We start from the raw sequence: 17,371 nt of genomic DNA, 5'->3' as shown, positions 1-17,371 counted from the left end.
TTAGAAAACCCCATCATCTCAGCCCAAAATCTCCTTAAGCTAATAAGCAACTTTAACAAATTCTCAGGATATAAAATCGATGTGCAAAAATCACAAGCATTCTTATACACCAATAACAGACAGACAGAGAGCCAAATAATGAGTGAACTCCCATTCACAATTGCTGCAAAGAGAAAAAAATACCTAGGAATCCAACTTACAAGGGATGTGAAGGACCTCTTCAAGGAGAACTACAAACCACTGCTCAGTGAAATAAAAGAGGACACAAACAAATGGAAGAACATTCCATGCTCATGGATAGGAAGAATCAATATCATGAAAATGGCCATACTGCCCAAGGTAATTTATAGATTCAATGCCATCCCCATCAAGTTACCAATGACTTTCTTCACAGAATTGGAAGAAACTACTTTAAAGTTCATATGGAACCAAAAAAGAGCCCACATTGCCAAGACGATCCTAAGCCAAAAGAACAAAGCTGGAGGCATCACGCTACCTGACTTCAAACTATACTACAAGGCTACAGTAACCAAAACAGCATGGTACTGGTACCAAAACAGAGATATAGACCAATGGAACAGAACAGAGCCCTCAGAAATAATACCACACATCTACAGCCATCCGATCTTTGACAAACCTGACAAAAACAAGAAATGGGGAAAGGATTCCCTATTTAATAAATGGCGCTGGGAAAATTGGCTAGTCATAAGTAGAAAGCTGAAAGTATATCCTTTCCTTACTCATATACGAAAATTAATTCAAGATGGATTAGAAACTTAAATGTTAGACCTAAAACCATAAAAACCCTAGAAGAAAACCTAGGTAATACCATTCAGGACATAGGCATGGGCAAGGACTTCATGTCTAAAACACCAAAAGCAATGGCAACAAAAGCCAAAATGGACAAGTGGGATCTAATTAAACTAAAGAGCTTCTGCACAGCAAAAGAAACTACCATCAGAGTGAACAGGCAACCTACAGAATGGGAGAAAATTTTTGCAATCTACTCATCTGAAAAACGGCTAATATCCACAACCTATAAAGAACTCAATTAAATTTACAAGAAAAAACCAACCGCATCAAAAAGTGGGCAAAGGATATGAACAGACACTTCTCAAAAGAAGACATTCATACAGCCAAGAGACACATGAAAAAACTGCTCGTCATCACTGGCCATTAAAGAAATGCAAATCAAAACCACAATGAGATCCCATCTCACACCAGTTAGAATGGTGATAATTAAAAAGTCAGGAAACAACAGGTGCTGGAGAGGATGTGGAGAAATAGGAACACTTTTATACTGTTGGTGGGACTGTAAACTAGTTCAACCATTGTGGAAGACAGTGTGATGATTCCTCAAGGATCTAGAACTAGAAATACCATATGACCCAGCCATCCCATTACTGGGTATATACCCAAAGGGTTATAAATCATGCTGCTATAAAGACACATGCACACGTACATTTTTGCAGCACTGTTCGCAATAGCAAAGACTTGGAACCAAGCCAAACGCCCATCAATGGTAGACTGGATTAAGAAAATGTGGCACATACACACTATGGAATACTATGCAGTCATAAAAAAGGATGAGTTCATGTCCTTGTATGGACATGAAATAAGCTGGAAACCATCATTCTGAGCAAACTATAGCAAGGACAGAAAACCAAACACCGCATGTTCTCACTCATAGGTGGGAACTGAACAATAAGAACACTTGGACACAGGATGGGGAACATCACACACCGGGACCTATTGTGGGGAGTGGGGAGAGGGGAGGGATAGCATTAGGAGATACACCTAATGTAAATGATGAGTTAATGGGTGCAGCACACCAACATGGCACATGTAAACATTTGTAACAAACCTGCACGTTGTGCACATGTACCCTAGAACTTAAAGTATAATTTAAAAATAATAAGTAAATCATTAATATAAAAAATAAATAAATTAGTGGTTGCCTCCAAAAAGTGGAACGGGAAGGGAAAAAATGAGAGTTCAGGGTGTAGGGAATTTTCTTAAATTGTTAAATTTCTTTCGGCACCATTTTAATTATGTATGTATATTACTTTGACAAAGAAATTGAAAAGAAATATTCATTGTGGCTGATTCAATTCAAGTAACATGTGTTGGTCGCCTTCTTTTTTCAGATCAGTGTGAGTTGTGGAGAATGAGGAGATAAGAAACAATTTGGCTTTTGTTGGGGTTACTTAGGGAAGGGGAGAGACAGGGGTTAGAGGAGTCAAGAGCATAGGCTCTGGTATTAGGCGGGGGTGTGAATTCCAGCCCCCACCCATGCTGGCTGGCTGGCTGACCCTGGGCAACTTCTCTCTGCCTCTGTTTCCTCAGCTATAATATGGGGATGGTAATCACACAGGCGTACTGTATATGTTTGGTGGGGAGGCTTAACTGAGTGAATGGATGTTCAGTGAGTGCTTTGGTGTGTAGCACATACCAAATGTTCAATAAGCAGCAGTTGCCACTCGATTTTAGATAAGGCCACACACATCATGAACTTGTAAGTACAATGCTAGAAGGCCATCCTAAGTGCCTAGAAGGCAGAGCCCACGGATTTTTGAAAATTAATTCTTGGATAAAAATAATTATCAGTTACAGGGCATTGATTATGAACTGAAAAGCTTTGCAGAAGCAATCCACGGTGTGACAGACCTCTGAAGCCCGGCATGTTGGCGTGTATTTTCTTGGCTTCTGTCTCCTGCCTTGTGCATATCAGGCCAGGTTTGGCACCTTATTACCTTCTCTTGGCTTCCCCAGTTCCATTGTGCAGTCACCTCTTAAGCTTTCTGCCCTAGGGTAACTGCTAACAGCATTTACCCCATCTTCTGGCTGTCAACTGAAAGGCCACTGTGAGTTCACTTCCTGAGAGGGGCCCTGCTGGAGACCAAATAACCCAACCAAATTGCCAGAATTTCACATTTACTTTCTGCAAGAGCAGACAGGGAAACTCTGTTTCTGCCTCTGACAACCTCATCTATTATGATCTCTGCTATATTCTCTTCTTGTACTGATATTTTGTCACCTATGTGACCAGGGAACAGTCCACAGGAAAACACAGGAGAACATGTAAAGCATTTAAATGTGGAAATATTTTAGTAGTGTAGCCATACATAAACTTTCAAAGCCTCATTAATAAACGTTCATTTATTTGAGTATTATTCAGCCTCTAAAACAAAGGTTTTTAAAACATACATAACAAGTGTTAAAGTTCTTTTAGAATTTTCCTAGTAGGTTTTTTCGGTTTTCACTAGAAGACACCCCCACTAGGGAGGGAAAAAAATATTCAAAACATGCTATGATCTTAAGAGGAAAAAAGGAAATAAAATTATGTATTCCATATGATCTTATCTATGTAAGAAGAGAAAGAGAAAGACAACTGGAAGAATATTAACCAAAATGCTGAGAGAGGTCATTCTGGGTTCAGAGATTTAGCAGTTTTTCTTTCTTACACCTTTTCTTTTATATGTATAGTCTATTATGAGAACAACATATATGTTTTAAAAATAATAGCCTCAAGATAAATAACACAATTAAATTTAATTCCACAAATAACTTCACTACTTACTATTTTCTATTATAATTTTAGGTGCTTTTAGAGTTCAAGGTACTTGGTAATAAAATGTATTTTATTCATTTAGTATTTGTTTAATGGCTTCTTATTATTGTCATTATTCCTTAGTAGATTTTAAACCTCTTGTGGGCAAAAATCAAATGTTAGACTTCTCTGTAATACAACTGCCTGGCCCAATTCTTCTTTGATATTAAATGCTTATAAGTATTTCAGCTTTGGAGCAGGACAAGGAGGGATGGTCCTTCCTGTCTGCCCAGTAACATATGATACTTGAAACAAATTTTCAACAATGACATTTGGACATTTATGGCCACCTCTCTCATTAGCTGGAATTCCACTGAACTAATCCTAAGTTCTAAGTTTAGTACCAATTACCTAAAGGTTAATGTGGTCAAGCAATACCGGGAGAATTGGGGTTTTTCCAAGAAATGGTCTGTATCACATTATGTTCAGGATGACAGAGTGATTGACACTGTAGAACTGCTCACTTGGGAGACCCAGAGTGTCCTGCTGTGCTCCTCTCAGAGCAGGGTCCTTCTCGGTGAGGTTTAAGGGAGGAAAGATAAAGGACAAGGAAGTAAATGAAGCTGGGCAGAGTGTGTGGACGAGTTCAATAATTATTTATAAATCACCATGGATGCAGTGATGAACAAGTCCCTGCCCTCACAGATATTACTTTCTAGTAGAGCTAAACGCCATTAGATCTCAATGTATCAGAATGGGATGCCCCTGAAAAGTGAGAGATTTGAGACCATGTACTAAATCAGAGGAGGCAGAAACAAAAAATGTACATTTTGCTCATCTGTGGATATGTCAACCACTATCACCATCCTTTTTCTTACCCACCCCCACCCCCACCCCCACAAAAAGTTAGAATATATTCACTACAGAATAGCAAGGCAAAATATTCCATGTATCAACAATAATAAAGTATTGTGTGTATGAACATGATTCTCCAATTGAGAATCCTAATCACAACCATTATAGTTAATTTAGGAAGCTCTTAGGAATTCAGAGAGAATCTACAGCATTTATTTGAAAAGTTCCCTCAGTCTGTCAGAAGAGCTCATCTTACGGGGCTTTAGCAACAGTTACATTTAGCCTCACTTTCTACATTTGCCCTCTCGTTCATTCTACTCAGGAAAGTCTTGATTTCTTGATGTGTCTGAAATGCATCGACATCATTCCCACCTCAAGGCTTTTGCTTTTATTGTTCTCTCTGCCCGAAATGTTATTCCACCAAATCTTTACCTGCCTCTTCTCCTCGTATTTTTCAATTAGTTGTTCAGACATCACCTCCTTACAAAGGCCTTTCATGACCACCCTTACTAAGGTATCCTCAGTCACCTCTAACCCTTTACCCTGCTTTATTTTTTTGTACAGTACTATTACCTGAAATTATAAATACCTTTTTTTGCCCTAGAATGTACATTCCAGGAGGATAGGTTTCTTGTTTGCCCTCTTCCCTGTCTACATCCCCAGAGCCTTAGAAGAGTAGGTGATTTAGAGTAGATACTCAGTAAATATTTGTTGAATGAATAAATGGATGAATTTAGTTGAACTAAGTTTACCTAGACAGAATAATCCAAAGCACGGGTCAGTTAGATGTAAAAATTGTAATTTATCTCTACAAACATTCAACACTAAATCTTTCATTGAACCATAGGTTTCACAATAAAATCACTGTTATTGAGCATTGAAACATGTGTATGCCTGCGTGTGTGTGGCGCACACACACACACACACACACACACAGAGAGAGAGAGAGAGAGAGAGAATTAAGCAAAGTACCAAAACATAAACGTTTTCTGAAACTCATGAGCTACATTTTGGTCACTTAGACCATAAAAGCGCTAGTTTCCTAACCCGTTGCATTTCAGCCTCCTTTGCAGCAGGCATCCCGTGGGAGAGCAAGAGATAGTATCTAGAGGCTGTGTTTACCAAAGGGATGCTCTGCTCTGAAAGTCCCCTGGCTATTGTCACACCATTTGTTTTTCATGATTGGAATGTGTGGCATTATTGAAGGGTAGGCTGGTGTCTAAATTGAATGGGTGAAGAGAAACAGAGAGACATTCTCTTTGCCACCTTTGTAGATAGGTGGCTGTGGAGTCTATGTACTGAATTACCCACTGTCAATTATTGATGGTTTGGCTGGAATCATTTACACTCTCTAGTTACTTTGACATCTAGCCAAAAGGTAGCTGTCAGCCTGCTAGGAACCTCCCTTTTATCCATAGGGAAGTTCAAAAGAAAAGATTTAGCAAACCAAACTCATCTGCACAAGCTTTTGTGGATTTCTGGAAGATTCAGGTCATGTCGCTTATTCATAAGTTTAAGTTCATTCATTTATTCACTTAATTTTATCCAGGAAAGGCTGACATTCATCAGTTTTCACTAATACAACTCTAGTGGTTATTAAATTACTGAAATATTTGTGTAGCCCTTGGTAAGTGGCCACTACTCTGAGCCTTTCATCACCAGGGTCACCTCACCAGACCTTCCCAAAATCACCACTCAAAGGTTAGTTCTTGGCACAGCAGGGGACCTTCAAAACCAGGTCTCTGAGAGAACAGTTAAGGTCCATTCTGAGTAGCAGTGCCCACTACTTTCCATGTAATAAATATTTGATTATTACCTCACCTGAGACTGTAATAGCAGTAAAACCTGTGCTTGAAAGGTCTATGTTCATTACTTCATAAGAAATTCAAGACTAGCTTAACAGAAATGGCAGTCACATAATCTGAAAATATTAAATTGTTTTGAAACACCCTTAAAGGAGAAGTCTCCTGGGATCTAATTGTATTGCTTTGCCCTACCAAAACAAACCTCACTTGCTAAATGAAGTTTAACCTAAAGCTGCCTCCTTCCATATTTTAAGCTTGGCCTGAAGGTTTCTCTGTACATTGTGAACTATAACAACAGGAAGTATAAATACTCCGTAGCCTACACTTGTGCCGGTCACTGAGTTTGGCCAATCAAATGTAGCCAGCTGTTTGAACCATGTTCAAATAGGGCAAACACTGAACTGTAATCAGTTCAACGCTTTCTGTACCTCACTTCTGTTTTCTGAACGTCACTCTCCTTTTTCTGTCCATAAATCTTCTTCCACCACGTAGCTGCGCAGGAGTCTCTGAGTCTACTCTGGCTCAGGAGGCTGCTGGAATCGCAAATCGTTCGTTGCTCAATTAAATTCCTTTAAATGTAATTCAGCTTAAGTTTTTTTTTTATTTTTTTATTTTTATTTTTTTAAATCACACTCTGCCTAATTTGAGAGCATTTCCCCCCGCAAAAAAAAAGACATTCTGGTTTTAACACATACACCCGCAAAGGCACAGGGATCTTGCTGTCTTGGATCCTGTATTATAGACATAGTTTGGATGTTAAGAGTCAACTGGATTACATTCCCAGGAGCCATAGCATTGCACCTCCAGAGAAGGTCTGAAGACTGGGCTCAATTAATCACATATACTGCAATGCTTGGAAACCTATTCATTTTCTAGGAAAAGATCATCCTCAACAGGCTCCACAAAACTACATAAAACTTGCATAACTCTGACTGCAGTTTTTATGTTGCAATTTAGACAATTTCTAAAAAATAAATAAGAGGCCTGCTGTGGAGCTGACCCAAGCTTGAGCCATGCAGAAGGTCCCGAATTGGTTTAAAGGCCCTGGCATGGACATAGAAAAAAGAAGACCTGCAGCCTACTAGCTGTGGGTACACAGCATGGAAAGCGAAAGAGAACAGGTGGGATGAATATCAGTGATAGTAAAGTGCAGAGACCTGCTGACATGTTTCTCCCTCCCAAGAAGAATGAGGAGTTTTGGTGCTGATCAGTCACTACACTGGGCTGACTATAAAGGACTCTAAAGACTAATGGAAGAAAAATAGGTGACTTTATTGTACTACTGTACTTACCTCATCATGTTGTTTTAGTAATTTTTGTTTCTGTAGGAAGCTTCCCTAGTGAGTTGCTTCTGCCTCCCCGGTGTGTAAGTTCAATTTGCCATTTATTTGAGTACTGGATAGAACCATCCCTCCATGCTAAGCCCTGCTTTCTTTAAAATTTTAAGTCCAGTGTTCACAAGTGATGAGCCACCACCATCAGGCTTTCTTTTGTAGAGAAAGGAAATAGGAATGCATGTTCTTATCAGTTCTTATGGCTCTGGTTTTATTTTACAAGCAGCCTGGACATGTGAATTAATGTGTGGCTCTGACCAAAACAAAACATTACTTAGAAGCAAGTGAGGACTTTTTTTCTCCGCTTAAAGTATCTGGCTCTACAAAGCAGGAAATAAATACTTTGCCTCACTTCAGCATTCCTGTCCTTGGCAGTTGATTTGGCTAGACAGGTGATAAACAAGAGAGATTTTAGGGGGAAGCTCTGTCTAGGGGAGAAGGAATAAGAAGGAAGTAGGTCAAAGCCTGGCAACGAATTTTAGGAAGGATCTCGCTTTGGAGAAGCTATTGACAGAGCTTGAAGCAAATGAAAATCAAGTCTCAATGTATTCAGCAAATAATTATGAGGAATCAAGCCGAGTAGAATTGCCACTCCAGGTGAGGTTATCTGAATGAGTACAGAATCATTCTCAGTAATCATTTTATATCAGAATTATCAATCAAATCTTCTGCAGATATTCTCTGCATAACCTCATGGGTGTGGAATTGTGAGCTAAATAGGCTTTGTCTTTGCCTCTCAATCTGTGTTCATTGGAAAGGACATGCAGCCAGCAGAACATAATTAATTGAACATTCAACTTTGCCTCTACAGCTTCCTCCATGTTGTACCTGAGTGAAGCAAGACAACGAGTTCTGGGAGACCAAAAGTCTTCTCTTACTCATATTTAAACTGTAGCATCTAGGACCATGCCTGGCATGAAGCAGACCTTTAATACTTGTCTCTGGAGTGCTCAAAAGAAAGAAAGAAGTACAGAGGCTGTTCATGAAGTCTGGAAACATAGGTGAATATACATAAGATCATCAAGGACGTCTTCCATCTGTGAAAAAGTGAAATAGCGTTATCTGTGTTTCCAGACATTGTGAAATACTGGGTAGAAAAAAAGTTGTGGAACTCATGGTTTTTTCAGGGTGAGAGCCAGAGGGAATTTGCCACCTATTTTGTCTTCAGCAAAGACTTCCTAGAAGAAGTTTCAAAGCTCTTTGAATAAAGCAAGAGGGCTTAAAAGTTTGCCAAAGGAAGGATTGGGGTGAAACATGGACAGGAATTGATGACTTCCCTCTGTGGTGTGACTGACTCTCCTGTTCATCTTCCAAGTCTTTATGTAAATCAGTGGTTCTCATCTGGGGGTAATTTTGCCCCCAGGGATATTTGACAATGTTTAGAACTCCTTTTGGTTGTCACAACTGGAAGGGAAAGCCACTGGTGTCTAGTGGGTGGAGGTCAAGGGATGCCACTAAACCTCCTACTATGAGCAAGACAGCCCCCCATAACAAAGAATTATCTGACTCAAAATGTCAAAAGTGCTGAAGGATACAGGCCCTGGTTTCATTGAGCCTTGGGAAAGCTTTTCCTGACACACCTCAAACTAAGCTGATTTCCTGTAATATCCTCATTTTACTTTGTACTTACCCTACATAGCATGTACCACAATTATAATTAAATACATTGTATCTGTCTCTTCCACTAAAACAACACTTCATAGAAGAAGAAATGTATGTATCTTGTTCCCCATTGTATTGTAGCATCTATTACCATGCCTAACACATAGTAGATCCTCAATAAATATTTATTGAATGAATGAATGAATCAAGAAATAACTAATATGGAAAAATAAGAAAAAGAGATACTTAAGTTGTTAAGCAGAGTTGCAGTTTCAGGAATCACCTGAAGTTTGACCAGTGATCTTGGATTTCTCCATTTCAGTTCAAGAAACTAATGAGTTCAGTCACAATATGAAGGGAACATAGAACTAATAAACTCTATAACATTTTTAATGTATAGATTTATTGCAGTATTTCAGCACTTTAGTTCTTTATCACTAAAGGAACTTGGATGCCAACCCTTTCAAAAAATCTTTGGGAGTTGAACCAGGATTGATCTTGTGGCAGAGAATCTTCATCGGCTGCTAGGACAGCCATTCAGGCTCACTTTCCCATTCTCTCTTACAGCCATGTGACACCATTCTGGTCAACAGGATAAAAAGCAGATCTGCTGAGACAGGATTTCTGGGAAAGCTTTTGCTTTTCTGTTAAAAGGGAGAGGCAAAACAAGTACCAACCTTCTTTTTGTTTCTCCTGGTTGGACCCAGTATCAGCAAACTGCCTATGCCTGCACTAATTATTAAATGAGGAAAGTATAGCCCACCTCTATTTAAGCCACTGTAATTAGGTTTTCTTTTACCTGCAGCTAAATGCAGCCCTACCTGATGATACATTTCTCTGCCTTGGTAGCTTATCTTTTTTCATGATCTTCTTAATGATGCAAAAGCAGAAACAGAGATGGCAGGTAGCACAGCTTGGCCTGGGCTTAATATCATCTGAAGTAGAAAGAAAACAGAAGGATCTAAAGTAGTAGAGGTTGTAACCTTGAAAGATTTGTGATGGAGCCCGGTGCTGCTTTGTGGTGAGTCTCAGAAAAAGAGATGCCAGAGCTCATGGTTTAAGAGGGGGCGGGGGGAAAGTATTCATAATACAGTGTAGCTGATTTCCTGTGTACATGTTGCAAGTACCTTGTGTGTGTGTGTGTGTATGTGTAGTGCTGAGGCGGTGGTTAGAATATGAGGGTTTTAGATGCGGTTTTTAAGGCTCTGAATGGAGGGAAAGACCTGAACACAAAGTGGCTACTCTACCAACTCTTGTGGATACAGGCTTCAAAGCACTTCTACCATCTTCTGCTCTTCTCTCTGCTCTTCTACTCTAGGCTATGAGAACCTTGGAGGTAAGAACCATGTCTTGTTGCTCTCAGTTTCTCTGGTCCAGGAAGAGTGCCATGCCTAGACCATAATATCAGTCAATGTTTTCAGATTAAACACTTACAGTTTTCTCCCCCTTTGTCTTAGAATGCATAGTTGTAAAAAAGAAGAGATGTAATTAAAGTCTGGAGGAGATTCATTTCATTTCTTTCCCTCACTTCTGTTTTGTTGTTGTTGTTGTTGTTTGTTTTTACAAGCAATACTTCCTATATTTTGAATAGAACATGAAGCCCTGAGTTAGCCAAAATCCTTAAGAAAAAGAACATTTTTCCAGAAAATACACGTTGGAAAAGGAAATTTTCCCAAATTTATATTCCACAGAACCCAGTTCCTTAAAATAAATAAATTCTTTAATTTGAGCAATACTGGATTAAATAGTTACAGTCTTTGATACACTAATGTATGTTGTATCTTTCTAAGAGGTATATGGTTTGTTACTCTTCAAGTCCGTGTTTAACCCCAAAAGGATTCCAGGACAACAAATCAGGGAATAATGATTGTCTAATTATTAATATGTGTTCAGATGTGGCAAAGTTTGGAAACTGCTGTTTTCGATCATAAGGCTTATGAGGAAAACACAAGGGCGTTGGTGAAGAAGGAACTAAAAGGATAAAAGGATAAAGGAACTAAAAGGCAGCTCAGAAAAGGGGAAACTCAAGCAGACAAAAAGACCCAGAAGTTATGATAGGAAAGTGTAGTTTGATGCCTGCCATCATGGTCTCTAAATGAGTAGCATAGCATGGAGACCAAAGAATTTACTTTGGCAGAAGCGTTAGGCTAAGGATCAGGAGCCTGGCAATGTACTCCAGAAACTTTCTTTAAATGACTTGCATCACTTCTCTGAACTAATTGCCTCAGGGGTGATGGGGCATATTAACGCCTTCATTTCTTCTTTCATGCAAACTTATTTGAAATGAGTTACAAGCTAAGTTGCTGGAGAACGTTTGAGTTATTTCAAGAAGATAGTCAAATCATATGTATGAAAAAATGTGGTGCTTTGTTTTTTAAAAAACTTATGTTTATTAATTTTTGTCTGAGGTCCCTGAGAATCTCAGGCAAGTTTTCATACTAACAAATTGAGAGCAGTTAATTTCTCAGTAGTGTTTATGCCTGAGAGATTGGTAAGTGGTTGAGCTAATTGACAAAATAACTTATCAAAATGCGTCTGCCACACTCTAGTGCGATATGCCTAATGATCATTGTGTCAAAGTAGGAAATTGAGTCAGCTCAGCAATGGGCCTCCAATTCATGTTTCAGAAGTGCTGAGTTTGGTGTTTGTTGACAAATTTTCAAGTTCAGATAGACAAACACATGTTTTTTGCTTTTGACTGAATTTGAAAGTTCCAAGATAGGACCCCTGGAGCTATGAACATTGGCACAGCTTGGCAAGCTCCTCATTTTGGAAATACTTTGTGAAAACAACTTTGGTCCATCAAGTATTAATACTATTTGATAAAAATCAGTTTTTGTTTGGTGTGTCTTTTGAAGCTAGTGTAACTCCTGGTCATTCTATAGGACTATAAAAGCTTTTTGGAATCAAATCCTAATCCCATCGTGTTTTTCTTGTTCATTTAAACCTTTTATACACATGTGGGAGCTAGAGAGAGTGGAGAGCTTTTAGGACTTAAGCTTAAATTGTCATTCTCATGCATGGTTTCTGAAAAGTATTTGGCATGTTTGTATTTGTAAGTTAAAGTAGACATTTATGGTCTTAAGCATTTTCTTTTTTCTCTTTATGCTTATTTGTTTGGTTTACAAAGACTATCTTAAAATGAGAGAGCAGACGTGCTGAAGTTTGGATTGCTTGACTTACCACCTTGTAGAAAATATCTGTGGGTGTTGATTTTCTAGGTCAACCCCTGACTCAAGATCCTAAAGAGAAAAAGTGTTCTCAACCCAAACTCAATAGTATTAATACTACGACCAGCCCACCCCCAAGCCTAATAAAAAGCCTAAATAAACGGAACTCACAAAAGCTGAGTTCAGTGCTGTAAGAGTCAAACGTAACCTCTAGAGGTTTTTTTGGTTGGGGGTTTTTGTTTGTTTTGTTTTGTTTGTTTCCATGAAAAAGAAGCAGCTGAGGCTGCTGAGCAGAAATTCATAGTGCTTTATTTTTCCTCTTGGGCTGTTGTGCCCAGTAATCATAATATTGGCAAATAGAGTTAAACTATAAGAAATTCATCTGGCCGGGCAAAGTGGCTCATGCCCGTAATCTCAGCCCTTTGGGAGGCCGAGGTGGGTGGCTCACGAGATCAAGAGTTATATACCAGCCTGACCAATATGGTGAAACTCCATCTCTACTAAAAATACAAAAATTAGCCGGGCATGATGATGCATGCCTGTAGTCTCAGCTACTCAGGAGGCTGAGGCAGGAGAATTGCTTGAACCTGGGAGGTGTAGGTTACAGTGAGCCGAGATCGTGCCACTGTACTCCAGCCTGGGCGGCAGAGTGAGACTCCATCTCACAAAAAAAAAAAAAAAAAAAAAAAAAAAGAAATTTATCAAAGGACTAAATTTAAATGGATTTAGGAAAAGCTAAAAAGATATTGTTAATCCTGTAAAGCTGAAGATTGAAGTTTCTCAGAGAGTGATTGTGCGTGAAATGAACCGTATCAGTTAGTTTTTGCTATCTAAGAAACACCTCCAAAATTCATTTCTTAAAACAGCCACCACTAAATATGTATAATTATCACATGTTAATTTTAAAAAAGAAAGGAAAAAAATGTTGAAACCACCATTTACTTTAGTTCTTGATTCTACAAAGTCTGCAGTTTGGGGCTGGCTCCAATGAGTAGTCTAACCTGGGCTGCGGCTGATCCATCTCTGCTGGGTTCACTCATGCGTCTGTGGTGGGTGAGTTGTGAACACTCTGGTGTAGGATGGCCAAAGCAAGGACAACTGAGGCCTCTCTCCATGTAGTCTCTCAGTCTTGTCCTTATTCAGAAACAACTTCCATACCTTTTCTGTTTATTTTTGATCTCTCCCTGTCTCTAAATTCTTTTTGTCATTTCCTTCATCTGGATCTTATTAGAGCATCCCCAGGGTCAACATCCTTTAGCTGGGTTGCCTGAATTTTCTTGAGACAGGGAGTAAAGTGAAAGCCAACATTTCTCCTGACTTATTTTTAATAACCTTTAGGGTTATTGTGTTTGTGTCTTTTATAGTCATCAGCCTCAAATGCTTTCAGGAAGGAACTACAGTCCAAACAAAACTAATTAATTAATTAGGTGGTCAAATGATTAAAAATTGATGGCTAAACAAATTAGCATTTTTATCGAATTTATTGCTTTTTATCTCTACTCCCTGTTTCCTGTATGTCTCAGATGAGCTCACCAGTCCCTGGCAATTTTGCCCTTAGAAACTTCATCCCGTGGCTGATGTGGGACATCACTTAAACTCTGCAGCCACTGCAGAATGTGCCCGGATTGTCTCTCACCAATTGATCAGGAAGCTCTAAGTGACTGATTGCTGCCTCCGTCAACACAGGATGTTTGGACATAGCTGTTTGGACAAGGCTGTTTGAGGCCCCCTACAAGACTTGCTGGCAGTTGGGAGGGGGACGTGGCCCAAGGCTCAAGGTTTGAAAGCAGCTACTCATCTCGCATCAAACAGCAAACCCTCAATGCTTATTGGGGAATCTACCCTGTGCCAGGCCCCCAAAAGGAGGCTCTCGTGAGCAAAATTGATACTAGCTCTGCCCTGATGGGCTATAGTCAAGTTAGTAAGAGGATCGTTCATGAGTGGTCTTCCATGTAGGTATACAAACTCTAATGAGTGTTGTGAAGAGAAAGCATTGGGAATATAGGTTTCAGAAGAGGGAAGCTTTAAAATTGTGGTGGTTGAGAATGAAGGAGCAGACTGACCAGGAAAACATGCCAGATTACCAGCTGGTAAAACTGACACCATGGATTTTCCCCCAGCAAGGTTTAGCTGTCCACATGCAGACTCTAAGAAATTGAACAATTCGATATATCCAGGGCTGGCTGGCTGGCTGGTTTCATGCTGGCTGGATCTGGTGAAATTACAAAGCATAAGGGAGTTCTGAAATGACACAATGTGGAATGCAAATTCAATCACGTAAGTGAAAAGTGGATGAGGCTTTCCACCCTTCATGGTGGGCTTGACCAGCTCGAGCCTATGACAAGGTAGAGCTGGCAATCCTGAGCTATAGTATATCCCATCTGAAGGTAGTCATTGCCACTCACCTAAAAGCTATATTTGATGATAGTCTTCTACAAAAATTATCAACCACATATAACAAAATTGCCTTTAGGCACCCTTAGATTTTTAAATGACGTTTTCTCTATTTTATTTATTATTAGTTTCCTATAAAGTTCACTTTGTGCAGACTTCTTTTTCCAAACAGTGTCAAAGGAGCCCAAGTTAGCAGCTGAAATGCACAGAAAAGTATCATGGTAACAGAAACTTCAGGTTTAGACATTTTGTAAAATCAGCAAAGGGCCTGAAAGCTCATGCTATTTAAATCCATGCCAGTTTTCAGGATTTGTATTTTATGAAAAAGGGAATCAATGTGACAGGTGGAAGAATGAATGCAATGACAGCTCCAATCATTCACACATGTTCATCATTGCCTGCAGGACACATGGCAAATCCCAGCACTGGTGATAACGGCAGAGCACTCCTAGCACTGGTGATATTGCAGGAGTACGTACAGCACTGGTAATATCACAGAAGACTCTACTCAGGAAAGTTTATCTGATCTGGTCTTACTGCTGCCAATTAGTCTGGATTCCTTGAGGGCAATACTGGCCCTGTCTTCCCAGAATCATTGCAGACTTACTGATTAATGCACATTTTCCACCTGTTCCAGTCTTGTGTGGCCAACCTATATCTTCCATAATGATCTTCGTAGGCTTCATGGGCTAATACACCACACAGCTGATAGCAACAAGCTGTGAGATCCAACAGATGTTCCAGAGTTTAAATCTTGGCCTTAAACTTTTGATAAATTTAGGTAACCCCTCTGAACCTCAGTTTCCTCATAAGCCTCAGGTTTCTTTTAAACTATAGAAAAACAGATATATAAAACTAAAAGATAAAATGAAATAATCTCTTAGATATTTTAAATTTTATTATCTTAAATAAAAAATTTATTTTGGTACTCACTAAAATATTTTCAGTAATAATTATAGTGGGAGCATTGTAGTGGTGTGATTCGGAAGACAGTATAAAAGTGTCAGCTCTGCCCATTTCTTATTTGCTTAGGCTTGATGGCTTCTTTGCAGGAATCAAGCCACTTGGCCACTTGAGACAAGTTAGTGAAATTAAAAGCAGGTAATATAATTTGTAAATCCACCAGTGGGAATACATAAAAAATACTGCAAGCTGAAAGTGAATGAACAAGTAGGGATAATAATTGCAAGTCCTTTGGGTTGTGGAAATTGCACATGACACATGACCCACAACTTACAGAGCAGATAAGAACAGGAGAGTCAATATTAAATGTTAGTAAATTTAAGTGTTGGTAAATCTTAATGCTTTTTCTAAAAATTCAAAATAGAAGCTCTAACTTTTCTCCCTGAATTTCAACACGTTTAGTGGTTCCCAAACTTGGGTATGCATCCAAGCCAACTGGAGGGTTTGTGACTCCCAAACTTTCTGATTAAGTCCATCTGGGGTAGGTCTCAAGAATTTGCATTTCTAACGAGTTTGCAGATGAAGCCCATGCTGCTGGACTTAGGGAGCACACTTTCAGAAACACTGCAGTAGAGCATCTTGAAGACTCCCCAGGTTGCATCCTCCCCTAAATCTTTGGTGTATGTATAATATAAATCTCGTCAGGATCAGTGCCATCAAGAAGTAATGTTCCCTTTACATTCCAGTTTAGATGACCCATTCATGTCCTACATTTCCCTTCCACCCACTCCACACTATCCATTACCCTTCCCCCAATGAAGGCGGAAAGGGTCCAGAGGACAGGGGAAGGATGGCGCATCCTCTTTGTGAATGCAACTGACAGTGACTTGCACTACCTGGTAAATTCATGCCCTCAGCATGTTTCCCCAGGGTGAATTAATTGCTTTGCTTTTCCTTTTCCTTTGCATAAAACTAGGCAGATTTGTCCGTCTGTTTGAACAAGACTTTGTTGCCAGCACTTTTCGAGGATGGCCAGCATGTGGCTGCTGTATCAGGTTGATAGTGTCGTCAGGAATTCCAGGGTGGGTATTGTCGCTTGCATGGGGAAATGCTAACTGAGGTCAATTCTAGTTCAGCTTCCTACTTACAGAATTATGGCAGGACATAAGTTTGGCCCGTGTAAGATGAATAGGTCAGCAGAATCATATTGTCCTCCTAATCCAGGCATCTCTACTTTTAAGCCTTAAATCAGACCGTAATTTTCCTGTATTTGAGATCCAGCAATTCCTGTCCTCAAATGAGATATTTTACAATCGAAAGCACAGACAGCCAACCAAAAAATTCTAAACAAACAAAAATTTTAAACCAAAGGTGTACATTTAAAAGTTCTGTGTGTTTTGTGTCTTTTAATTTTGAAATTGAAAGTCTTTTTTTTCAATAATTGTTGCTGGGTAACAAAACTATCCCAACATTCAGTGGCTTAAAACAACCCTTCTGTTTCTTTGCTCATGAGTCTACAATTTGCACCATTCTTGGTGGGACTCTGCTCTGTGTAGGGTCAGCTAGGGTGGCTCAGCTAAGCCAGAACAATCTATTTCCAAATGGGCTCCACTCACTTTGATTGACAAGTTGGTACTGGAGCTGTTGGCTGGGACCTTGGTTTTCCTCTTCTGTGGTCTCACCACATGACTAGCTTGGGCTTCTCACAGCAGTTTGGTCTCGGGGTAGTAGGGCTCCTACAAGGTGCCTGTACCCAGC

General features: G+C 39.5%; 2 protein-coding genes and 1 non-coding gene across 5 annotated transcripts in view; all 3 read left to right on the top strand.

Moving 5' to 3' along the window:
• The window catches only part of OXSM (3-oxoacyl-ACP synthase, mitochondrial), a 488,173-nt gene that overhangs the window by 21,195 nt on the left and 449,607 nt on the right, over nucleotides 1-17,371 (top strand). The window lies entirely within an intron of this gene.
• RARB (retinoic acid receptor beta) overlaps nucleotides 1-17,371 on the top strand; it is a 770,770-nt gene that overhangs the window by 500,754 nt on the left and 252,645 nt on the right. The gene's annotated exons all lie outside the window — the stretch shown is intronic.
• LOC126949484 (U7 small nuclear RNA) lies at nucleotides 3,213-3,277 on the top strand. The gene has a single exon (XR_007723768.1). It is a non-coding gene; the product is annotated as a U7 small nuclear RNA (small nuclear RNA).

Source organism: Macaca thibetana, chromosome 2 (genome assembly GCF_024542745.1).
Source record: "Macaca thibetana thibetana isolate TM-01 chromosome 2, ASM2454274v1, whole genome shotgun sequence".
NCBI lineage: Eukaryota > Metazoa > Chordata > Mammalia > Primates > Cercopithecidae > Macaca > Macaca thibetana.
Note: the sequence above shows the minus strand (reverse complement) of the source record. Positions and strands in the feature narration are given on the sequence as shown.